General features: G+C 44.5%; 2 long non-coding RNA genes across 8 annotated transcripts; both read left to right on the forward strand.

Annotated features, from left to right (window-relative positions):
- Nucleotides 1-4,356: 4,356 nt before the first annotated feature.
- LOC119307264 lies at nucleotides 4,357-7,015 on the forward strand. Of its 4 annotated transcripts, none has more exons than XR_005149211.1 (7): nucleotides 4,357-4,619; nucleotides 4,750-4,791; nucleotides 5,009-5,335; nucleotides 5,458-6,337; nucleotides 6,421-6,562; nucleotides 6,643-6,693; nucleotides 6,909-7,014. It is a non-coding gene; the product is annotated as an uncharacterized LOC119307264 (long non-coding RNA). The 4 variants fall into 4 exon arrangements; XR_005149209.1 differs by lacking the exon at nucleotides 6,643-6,693 and adding an exon at nucleotides 6,749-6,781; XR_005149208.1 differs by lacking the exon at nucleotides 6,643-6,693 and having other exon boundaries at nucleotides 6,749-7,015.
- Nucleotides 7,016-7,030: 15 nt separating this feature from the next.
- On the forward strand, nucleotides 7,031-10,267 carry LOC119307265. Of its 4 annotated transcripts, none has more exons than XR_005149213.1 (5): nucleotides 7,031-8,146; nucleotides 8,785-8,922; nucleotides 9,208-9,274; nucleotides 9,721-9,863; nucleotides 10,072-10,267. It is a non-coding gene; the product is annotated as an uncharacterized LOC119307265 (long non-coding RNA). The 4 variants fall into 4 exon arrangements; XR_005149215.1 differs by having other exon boundaries at nucleotides 9,721-9,811; XR_005149216.1 differs by lacking the exon at nucleotides 10,072-10,267 and having other exon boundaries at nucleotides 7,031-8,645; nucleotides 9,721-10,028.
- The last annotated feature ends 1,417 nt before the right edge of the window (nucleotides 10,268-11,684 follow it).

Raw genomic sequence — 11,684 nt, forward strand, 5'->3', positions numbered from 1 at the left:
TACGCTTGGTACACCATGCCACTGTGCCTAGTGTGTCCCAAGCCCACCTGTACCGGGTGCCACTTGGTAGACTACTAACACTACCTACAAACACCAGAAACTAGTTGCAACTCCTGGACAGACATCAAGTTGATTAATAAGCCGAGAGGGGCACTTAAGCATTCCAATGCGTGGTAGTAGCTGATCATGGATCACAAACACAGAACTCAGTTCCTAAGGACGGCTGCAATGAGACATCCCACCATGTACTCCTACATGGCCTCTTACCGCTACCTTTATCAAATCGTGTTCACACACTTAGCTCTCAACAGTAGGACATGTTCACCACATTCCAATTCATCCCCGATGAATCAGACCTGACACAACTCTAAGCAATAGCAGGCATGACAAACAAACATGAATGAGTAGGCACATCAGGGCTCAAACAACTCCTACTCATGCTAGTGGGTTTCATCTATTTACTGTGGCAATGACAGGTCATGCAGAGGATAAAGGGGTTCAACTACCGCAGCAAATAACAGTTGTATCGTTGTTGTCCTAATGCAGTAAAATAGAGCAGGAGCAAGAGAGTGGGATTGTATCGGAATGAACAAGGGGGTTTTGCTTGCCTGGCACTTCTGAAGATAGAAATAGTTCTTCATCGGTGTCATCGATCTCATCGTTGGTATCACGTCTATCGAGAGGGGACAAATACCGGCAAACAAGGAAGAACACAATCAATGCAATGCACAATATGATGCATGATCATGACATGGCAATATGCTGTGATTTGAGCTAATGCAACTAGCAGCAAGTTAAATGGAGTTGGTTTGAACCCTAGGTTCAAATTCAAACTCCACATGTGATTATTTAAATGCCATTCATATGATTTGTCCTAAACGGCAACTATAAGTTGTTCTAACATGCATGAAAATGATATAGATGGATAGATTGGATTTTTCTGATAATTTTTCATATATAAATTATTTCATTTGGAGTTATAGATTAATTTCTATGATTTTTAGAAGTTAGCACTATTTTCTGGAATTTTCTGAATAAAAATAAATCTAGAAAAGGCATTGCTGCGTCAGCACTATGTCACTGTGGCGCCAGCAGGGTCAACAGGGCTGGTCCAGGTCAAACCTGACCAATGGGGTCCACTGGTCAGTGACTCAGGGCTAGTTAGAGTCGCTGACATGTGGGCCAGGTCAAAGTCCACGTCAGCTTGGTCAAAACTGACGCGTGGGCCTACTGTTTTAAATAACTAATCTAGTTATTTTTGTTAAGCAGTAGACTAACAGGTGGGTCCCACTGTCAGCGTCTAGTGTTAGACTAACAGGGTTAGTTAGCCCTAATCTAATGACTGCCACGCGAGCTAACCGGCGATTAGCCGCCGGTGCTAAGCAGGATGCGGCGGCGCTCCTCGTCCGGCCATCTCCGACGACTAGAGCTCACGCGGCTGGGCTCTACGGATGCAGCGCATCGAGGCGCATCGGTTGGTGGCCATGGGTGGTGCCGGGGTGGACTACAGCGGCGACGGCAAGGACGACAGCGGCGGCCGGAGCTCGGCTAAGTGCGGGCGCGGTGCTGTAGCTCGTAGGCGAGTGAACGGAGGTGCTAGGCAGCACCTAAAGGGCAGCAGGAGCACGTCGGAGCTACTACGCGAGGCGGAGGTTCTCGGGGGCACGGAGCTCGCCGGCCATGGCGGACGGCGGCTTCAGGCGCTCGCGGGGCAGCGGCTACGGGGCACGCGCGAGAGAGAGAGGTGAGGGGAAAGGAAGAGGGGCTCACGGCGGACTCGCGGAGCAGCTCAATGGGCTCGGGGAAGCTTTGGTTGCCGTGAATACGACGACGGCGATCCACGCGGCCGAGGCCGAAGACGATGATGGCAGGCGCGAGCTTCATCTTGGGGCTCCTTGGCGTCTAGGTGGAGCCTCTGGACAGCACAGAGAGGCGAGGGAGAGGCGATGGCCGCGGTTGTGCTCGGCGGCGACGACGACAGCGCTCGATGGTTGCGTGCGAGAGAGCCAGAGGACGAGAGGGAGAACGACGAGTGAGAGAGAGGGAACAGGGGCTTCGAGGCGTCTCCGTGGCGTTGCTAGAAGGGGCCGGGGAAGCAGGAGGTGGCCAGAGCAGCGTCGGCGCTCGCCACGCACCTGGTTGTCCTCCTGGCAGATGAGGAAGATGACAAGGGGGCGCTGGTGGGCTGGGCCGCCAGCTGGGCTGCCAGCAAGCTACAATAGCGGGCCGCAGGTGGGTGCAGGTAAGTCCTTCTGCTCTATTTTATATTTTCTGTTTGTTTTCTATTTCTGTAATTTGTTTTTGATTTAGTTTTCAAACTAAATCAAATTTACTGCTTCTAATAAATATTGTGTGGGCTAGTTGAGCTATTCTAGAGCCCCACACAAATTTACAGAATCATTGGACTTATATTAAATATATAGCAAATATAAATCCAATGCAAATAGTTGTTGCATTAACTCCAAATGCCCAAAATAAATATTTATGAGCTCCTAAAAATATTGGTTTGAATTTTACCACTGGCCAATATTTTCAGGAGAAACATGAACATTTTCTTGGACCTATTTGAAGAAATTTTTATCTTAGTCATTTTTAGAAATGATTTCCGAGGCTTTCACATGTCACCATTTCAAATTCATTGAAATTTAAACATGATGCACACATGACTAGCTAGTCTAGGTCATACCAGAACTAGGGATGTGACACGGCTCTAGCAGAACATTCAATCGATCAAACCATAGATTTCGTTCAGTCTGACTCCGACTTTAAATTATACGATGATCGATATAAAATAAACGGAAATAAACGTTCGGATTTTAAGCATGGCAATCCGAACATTTTTCATGGTAAGTTTAGATTACGCGGCGGCGGCGGGGGCGTCTCGCGGTGGGAAGCGGCTCCTCTGCCGTGCTCTGTGTGTCGTCGGGCCACTGACCGATGGCGACGGTGGCGTCTTGCGCCGTTGTTGGCGTACTCCTAGACGTTTTCCTAGCTTCAAGGAAGGCCAAAATATTCTGGACTTCGGAGCGAGTCAACTGGCGGGAGGAGGCGACTGGCGTTGGTGCAAGGAAGCGGTCGACGGCGGTCATCCATGCCGCTGAGGGGGGCACTGGCACCCGCGCGGGGACAGGTGCTGTCAACAGCGCGGCAGAGACATTCGTGTGAATGGGCATCGGCATGGGCGCGCACGTCAGTGCACGTGCAGGCGCATGCGCTGGCAGGTGCACGGGCGCGTGAAAGTCGGCGGGGACCTCGTGGAACCCCGTGGGATCAAGCTCGGCGACAATGTGCGGCTCCCAGCCCATCAATGCCACAGGGATGGGCGCTGGCGCAGTCGGGGCGACGGGAGCCGGAACGGGAGCGGGGACAGGTGCGGCGTCTTCCCGCAAGGCCAGTTCAAGCTCGTCCCAAAGCGCCTTATGTTCTTGAGACTCCGGCTGGGTGTCTTCCTCAGAAAACGGGAACACTAAGGGCAGACCATCGTGATGCGGCATGACGTACGTTTAGGTCAAGCTACTTGGAGGTAGACGACAGGAGAATCGGAGAGGAAGAGAGAAGATTGTAGTGATCCTGGGTAGTGCGGGGTTGATTTTAAACTGCGGCGCCGACGACATTAAAAAAGTGAGAGCAGTTGAGACGACGGTGGGCGGCGGAGCCTGGTCAAAGGGCTCGCCTCCCAGTGAGCCTGCACAGCAGTCTGCTCGCACGCCTCCCTGACAGCCGGCACAGCAGTCTGCTCGCACGCGTCCCGTCGACTCACACGCTTGGTCGAACGGCGCCTGCCGATGAGAAGCGGGGACTCGTGGCGGCACGTAAACGCCCACGGTTTCAGTAGTGAAAGTGTTTGCCTTAACGTGACAGGTCTTTGTTCCAAAATACCTTGGTTCTTCATTTGTGCAACTTGTCATAAGCAGTTTGTCTCAAATTGAAAGAAAAACTTACCAAGTAATATTTGTGCCATATCACGTGACCATCTCAGTTTCAAGAAATTATGCTCATTTTTGGATTTTCTAAAATTTAAGATCCAGGATTCGAAATAATATCATAACCTGCATCATGCAATAAATTTTCAAGCCGTACGTCTGTCCTGTTGTATTTCTTAAGAAAGGATTTGGTCAAACATTTTGCTTAGTTAGACTTCAGACAAGTTATCTCTACTCCTAATGGAGCAGTTGGTGAATAGTCTACCGGTTATTTTTCGCTGGTTTTATTTCGTTCCACCCTATTCGTCTGGTTTTTTTTCGTCCGTTTTTTTTCGTCCCCGCACCACCACGCACGCACTCACCAAAAAAAACCCACCCGGCACCAAACGGGCTCCTCTCGATCCCCCTCGAGAAGTAAACGCCGCAGCCGTCCTCTTCCTGACGCAACCGCATGTCACAGAGAAGACGTCGCCGCCGCCGCGACCGGGATCAACGTCTCTCGCTGCCGCGGTCTCGTGCGATCTCCCAACCGCCGACGTACGGGATCGCCGCCACCGACCTCCGGGATCAGCGTCTCTCGCTGTCGCGATCTCCCTGCCGCCAGCATACGGGATCGCCGCCGCCGCCGTACCAGAGGAAACACTGTCGATGATGTCCGGGATCGACGCCCCCGCGCTTCCACAGATATGCGTTCAAGTCATGCATCCCTTTAGCCTCCTCCCCTCCATCGTCCATGGCTCTGTGATCTGTCGTGTTTGTTACCCCAGTATCATGTCCCTTTTCCCCCGAGATTGATGTGCTACTTGTTTTTTGTATCATTGTGCAGGAGGTTGGAGAAGCGCAGGGAGAAAGGGGACCGTGGACCAAGGTTCTACAACTTTTGTTTATAGATTCGGGATTCTTATAGCCAAAGACTATTTTACTAGAGATTGGCGATTTTGGGTTTCCACTGTAGCCATTGTAGGATTCACTATTTTTTTCAACATACTGTACCTTCTGGCACTTACGCACTTGAGCTATTAGTACCTTTTCTTCTTCTTCTGGTTGACATTATTGTTCACTATATATGATTTGTTCTCATCCAGTTGGCAGCAGCTCAAACACAGTTTCAGACAAGGAGAATGAGAATGAGACAAACATTCAGACGAGGAGAATGAGACAAACACTCTATAGATGAGTTCTTATTATTCACTATCTTCACTTGCAATTTCTGAATGTTTGTCTCATTCACTATCTTCACTATATTTCATTGCACTACTGAAGTCTAATTAGTCAAGACATTTGAATCCATTAACAATAATTCTAATTATTCACTATCTTCACTTGCAATTTCTGCAGATGAAGCGACAAATCGACCAATTTGGTCACATATCACCTTGCCTTTCCAGCCTCTTTCACTTCCTTTCAACCATGTAAGCCTACCTATCTTTCTACTCACACATATCGTGTTAGGACATAAATTCATCACCAGTATGATACCATTATCTACAAATGTGGGCGGAAAATACTTTAGGCCTAACATAAAACCTCTCAGCTTGTGTTTCAGGAAATGAGAGAGCAAGGATTCACAGAAAGTCGTCTCCACTTGCTCTCTCATATCACAGGTGCTTTTTGGCCTGGTGTTTTGTCATGGGAGCCACATGTGTTCATCTAATACAACTTCCATGCGAATCTCTTTCCCTATTCTGTTTTTGGTTTGGACCGAAACAACTTATCGTTATTGCTGGTTCTAGGATGCGGGTTGGGATATCTCCAGATTAATATCAAGGATTTTAGGATATTGTTAAATTCCAGTTAAGAGCTCGTTGTAAATGTTGTCCTATCGGTACCAGATTAGATTCGTGAAGTAAAATTCAAAATGCTTGTAATTTAGTCGCAAGAATGGCGAATGAAGTTTACTTATGATGTGAGTTAGGTACCAAAAATTGTGGACTAAGGAACCAGATGTGAGTTGTATCACCATTGGCATTTTACTGTATAGGCTATTATAGACATGGCTCTACATGCGTTGAGAAGTGTGAGCACGTCAAGATATTCTCCATCTAGGAATCCTCGTATATATTCACACATACGTTATTCTTTAAATCTGCTTGGGGGTCAAACTCAGGTGAACGGACACATGTGCATGATTATTAGTATCCAAAGTGCCTTTAGAAGCTGTTTACTTCTGATGACATTGCATAATGAGAGGTGTGACAGGAGTATTTGTTGTATTTTACCTGACTGGTATTACTGCAACTATTAATTATCCATGTTAGTTCTCTTCAAATAGCAATTAGGGTATGACTGGCTTTACTGATGCTCTCATTCCAAGGAAAAATGTGAATATTTGATTTCATTGGCAAAGCCTCACATGAAGAAGTCAACGCCCCGACGCTGGTTGATTCTGCAACTGGATGCAGTAAAGATAGCAGGTTTAGACATTACAAATTCTTGTTTCTTTTGGAACTTCTACACACGACCTGATGCCAACTTATTCTTAATGAAATGTATTCAGGGTGCGAATGAGTTCACGAGTAAATATGAGGGTTGGAAGTTGTACACCCAAATATGTGATCGTGGACACTAACTGAGGACAAAAATGTGATGGCGTCATTAACAGTTCAATGGGAATTTGGAGAAGGGTGCATTATCTCTGTGTAGGTCCAGTTCTCATCGCTCTTATGATTAGATTCTTGACATTACCTCCTAACATAATGTTGTTTATAAATGATACCAGTGCTTTCAGGATTTATATGGCCTCTCCGCTTACTAATTAAGACCAACAAAGGTGTTATAATTTACAATCCAATATGATTCAATTCCTTTTCTTTTTTACTTTGTAGGCTGATTGGTGTAGAGCATGTAGGATGTGCTTGGTGAGCTTGAATGCGACCAAACCGTGTTGGATTCGACATCAAACATTTATATCTTACTATGTAGGAGTACTTTGTTATGGTTTCGTTGCAATGCTTGTGGCCAGTAAGATGTTTTCTTATAACACAGGTCTGGGGCTGGCAGATTGTTGGGTGAGATGTTTGTGGACTTTGTACAAGAAATAAGAGAGAGAAGTAAGATTAAACTGCAACTCTGATGGCGTTGGCCAGCTGCGAGGCAAGCCCTCCTAATCCCCCCTCCTCCTCATTTTCGTTTCAAACCTAGATGTTGGTTTCCTATAGTATAACCACTGCGTACTTCGATTGCTCGCATGCACCTTGATTTCCATTAAGCAATATTTTGCATCTGCCACTGGGCAGTGTGATGCTCAAACTTTTGAGTGACGCTTGTGGACTTTGGATTGCTTACAGGTTGGTGGAAATTCATTTTTTTTTTGAGTTAGCCGAATATTAGGTGTTCGTTGAAATAAAACATATGTATGTGTGACCCTTAGGTGTTCGTTGAAAGTCCCCATACGAGTTGATGTTTCAGATTTTAAGTAGTGTGTGTTCTTCAATGGACCAATTCATGGCTTTCATCTTTAATGCGTGTGTCTTCATGTTTTGTAGGCAGTCACCACACATAACTAGCCAAGCCCCTGATGGCCCGATCATGCTCGCGGTTGGCTATTTTAAAATGTTTCTCTTTTATCTGTTGTGTGCTCATTGAACTATGGTGATTATGCTTGTCAGTTCGTTATCAAGGTGAGTTGAGGTAGATAGCACGGGCTGATATTGAAAAAGAAAATGTCATTGTGATGGTAAGCAAAATATTATGTTTTCATTAGTGAAGGACTATAGAGAGTAAGAGGTCTTGATGAGATGCTTACATGACGTGAATAATTAATTTTAGGTGTATCATGGGCCCTGCTTCATTGTTCAGTTATGTCGCTTGTATTCGTGGATCAATTGCTGGACATATAAAGTTCAGTTTGCACAGATAGCAAAAGTTGCAAAACTAGGTGTGCTGAATTTTGTTCAAAGTGCAACCTTCTATTACCGAAAAAGGGTTTTCCCCCGCTTTGTATACAAAGCAGCCAGCCGAACCATACAGGGATAGGTGCTGGGGCGGAAGCAGCACAGTCACGCCCAAAAGAAACGACAAAGAAAGAGCAAAAAAACCAATGCCGACAACGGCGGATCAACAAAAAACGAAGAAGCCTCGTGATCGCTGCGCCCACCGAGATCTTCCACTAGGCTCCAAGACTCCGAAGCGCCGGCACCTATCAACACCTCGAGGAAGGATCGCGACGATGACGACGCTGTTGCCAATGGTTTCCCCCGGTACACGACGAGGCGAGAGGATGGGTAAGTGCAACCTTCTATTTGATGAAGCAAATAAGGTTTACCTGTATACCAACTGTAAAAGAGTTACGACACAAGGTCCAAATCACTTTTTTTGTACTACACCAACAATAAAAGAGTTACAACACAAGGTCAAGATCACCTTTTTTGTACTACACTGGGATTGATCCTGTATGTTGTTGTGGCAACCCTGTTTTACTTTGGTCTATTTTCTGGTGTATTTCTGCTTACTGAAAATAGATGGAAATTGTAGCATATGATTGCATTGCCTGAATTGCCCTTGACAGGTTGCAGTGTGTGTACGGCATCTTATATATACTATGGGTGGCTAATTTAGGTGGTTACGACCACTATCTTGCCTTCTTACTCTCTTGGGAGGGAGGGGTTGAAGAAGAAGTATGCCCCGTTGACAATCGATGATAAATCATCAGAATATGTGTAGGAGAATTGGACGATTTTAATACTCCCTCCGTTCCTAAATATAAGTCGATATTTTGATAAGGTGTGTGTGTGTTCCCCCGCCCTACGCAAAATTGCACTATTTTAACACTCTGTGTTGTTTTGCCTGGATACTCTCATACTGTGCTTACTATGTAATTGCAAAAAAATGCTTTGATGTGAGTAATTGTGCATTGTGATAGGCTCCTACATTGCCGACGAGTGCTAGCGGAAGAGGAACCGACTACACCTCTAAGGGTGTGCGCACGAGGATCATTGAGGAGACGGGAACCATGTCATCTCCCCTAGCTTGCGAGCCCTTCAAGCATGATGCCAACCCAGTCAGTACATCAACATACACAGTCATTTATATCTATATCTTTGTATTCAGTAATGTAAGTCGCATCTTTATCTACACTATACATTTTTTGTTGATGCACTGTTGTGCTAGATTTTTAAATTCAAAACCGACCACAAGATCCTTGATTTGTGTAATTCATCTGAGGTTTGTTTGTTCTTTAGGTCATAGATGAGGAATCTTGTCAAAGAGTCTGATTTGCCAATTTACACGGTACAAATGTACAGTGCACTAATGAGATGTTCATTTATTTTTATTTTCTCTTCAGGAAACATGGTTTCGCTTCCATGTGGAAGGACATGATAGGCAGGGTAGATGGAGGCGAGATTAAGGAGGTTGAATTTCTTAATGGTTTCCAATACTCATCTGAATAGCTTCAAAGAATTATCATGTGCTAATTTCTCCAAACATTTATTTAGAAAACATGTTGAGTAATGTGCTTTCTATTTCAGATTGGCATGTTAATGAGTTGTATTTGTGTCAATTTGTTAGTGCAGGACAAAGTTTTTTATGTACATATTGTGCTAAATGATTCAGAGGGTAACACTTATTTAGTAAACCTTACTTATTTACACATTTGATAGTACTTGCTTGTTGCTAGAATCAACTTTTTAATTCTTGTAACCTCCAGAGTCCAAAGTTGTTGGGTTGAGTCTTGTGAAAGGGTCTGGCTATCATTCTTAATTTTAGATCACATTGGTTGGTGGTTTTTCCTTGTATATAGAACCTTCAATCAATTATTAAACTATGCCTTCATCAGTGACGTTGTTCACTGCATCAGCTCTAAGGGTGTGCGCACGGGGATCACTGAGGAGACGGGAACCATGTCATCTCCCCTAGCTTGCGATCCCTTCAAGCATGACGCCAACCCAGTCAGTACATCAACATATACAGTCATTTATATCTATATTTGTATTCAGTTATGTAAGTTGCATCTTTATCTACGCCATACATTTTTTGTTGATGCACTGTTATGCTATATTTTTAAATTCAAAACCGACCACAAGATCCTTGATTTGTGTAATTCATCTGAGGTTTGTTTGTTCTTCAGATCATAGATGAGGAATCTTGTCAAAGAGTCTGATTTGCCAAATTGCACGGTACAAACCATTTATTTTTATTTTCTCTTCAGGAAACATGGTTTCGAGTCCATGTGGAAGGACATGACAGGCAGGGGTATTTTCATAGATGGAAGCGAGATTAAGGAGGTTGAATTCGTTAATGGTTCTCCAATACTCATTTGAATAGCCTCAAAGAATTATCAGATGTTACACAAGGAAAATGCTTAATTATCTCAGGTGGAAGAAATATTTCAATGTAAATGAGTTACAAATCCATTCACTCCCAAAATATTGTTTTGGCGAACTTTCTACCTTTAGATATAAATTATCTGGGTTTTTTAATGGATCTAAATTACCTAGTAATACATAGTGTTGTGGAAATCTTGACTGATCAAAGAAAAAACATTAGAAAACAAGCCAAGCACGCTAACAAGCACCACAGTGCCGATATGTACAACCTACAAACACAATCACTCAGATTAATCCTTCCATTCTTCGTACTCCATCCATGCAAATAATGTCCATTTCCCATGTGTTCGATTTATCATCACCGCTATAACCCAAATATGACCACATCCACCCTTCGATCTAATATAGGTCCTGCACTATCACCATTCGATTCCGAATACCTGAGTGAGTCCAGGTACCTGAACTAGATGGAGGAACTGAATGAGCATCGTCCCAAAGACAAAAACGCCACTGGTGCCAGCGAGAACGGCAGGCACGCCGACACACTGCATCTCGGCCGGTTTAAAGATGGTCGCCTCTCGCATCACGGCCTACACCTCATCCTCTAGCCGGCGCTCCACCTTGGACATTGAACAGTATAGGACGCATCGCTCCCATGCCTCCCCTACAATACAAAAGAAGGGCCGTGAGTTGGTTGACAACAATCCAAGCCGAAGGAGGAACACTGGGGCGGAAGTTGGCTGCACGGAGCGGCGGCGACGGCCCTGACCGTGGCTGCATGCGGGGTGGGGAAGAGAGTGGTTGTGAAGTGTGAAGGGAAGTTAGATGGGATGAGGTGGGGAAAGAGGATGAAACTACATTTTTCCTCGTCGAAGACTACAATCATTTTCTTTAGGATCAAGCGAGTGGCTAGGCGACACGATGGCCCAACACGAAAGGTTTTTTCTTTTTTGAGAAGAGCCTAATACAATTGGTGATTGCGTGAAGAGGTGATCCCACCAGGCCCCGCCAGTGCGTCTCAGCATGTTGTATAGGACAATATTTAAAAATATATATTATTATGTAATTAAAAAAATCAAAGACATAACATAGATAGATTATGACCGGCCTAAGCACCAACTTAATGATCTTTGATAGAGCTGCAAGAAAAGCTAAGACTCGTGAGCTATTCGAAATTGGATTGTTTTTTTGCTCGACTCAAAAATAAATGAGTCGACCTTGACCACTTTATGTATCTCAATCAAGAAATGAGCTGATCTTGAGTTAACACTAACTCGCTTAATTTTAGGTTGATAGCTCAACACAATTTAATGATGTTGAATGATCGTGTTATATTCTTTGAAAAAAAGAATGATCATTTTATATATTAAAAAATACAGTAATTTATTACCATATATGTTGAGATTTTCTTCATTTTATCTACAAGTAAACATCCATGGTTGTTAAACTTGGAGCAAATTTAGCCTTAATTTAGTATGTGGTTGGTGTCTGCTAA

The sequence above is a fragment of the Triticum dicoccoides genome, chromosome 5B (genome assembly GCF_002162155.2).
Source record: "Triticum dicoccoides isolate Atlit2015 ecotype Zavitan chromosome 5B, WEW_v2.0, whole genome shotgun sequence".
Taxonomy (NCBI): Eukaryota; Viridiplantae; Streptophyta; class Magnoliopsida; order Poales; family Poaceae; genus Triticum; species Triticum dicoccoides.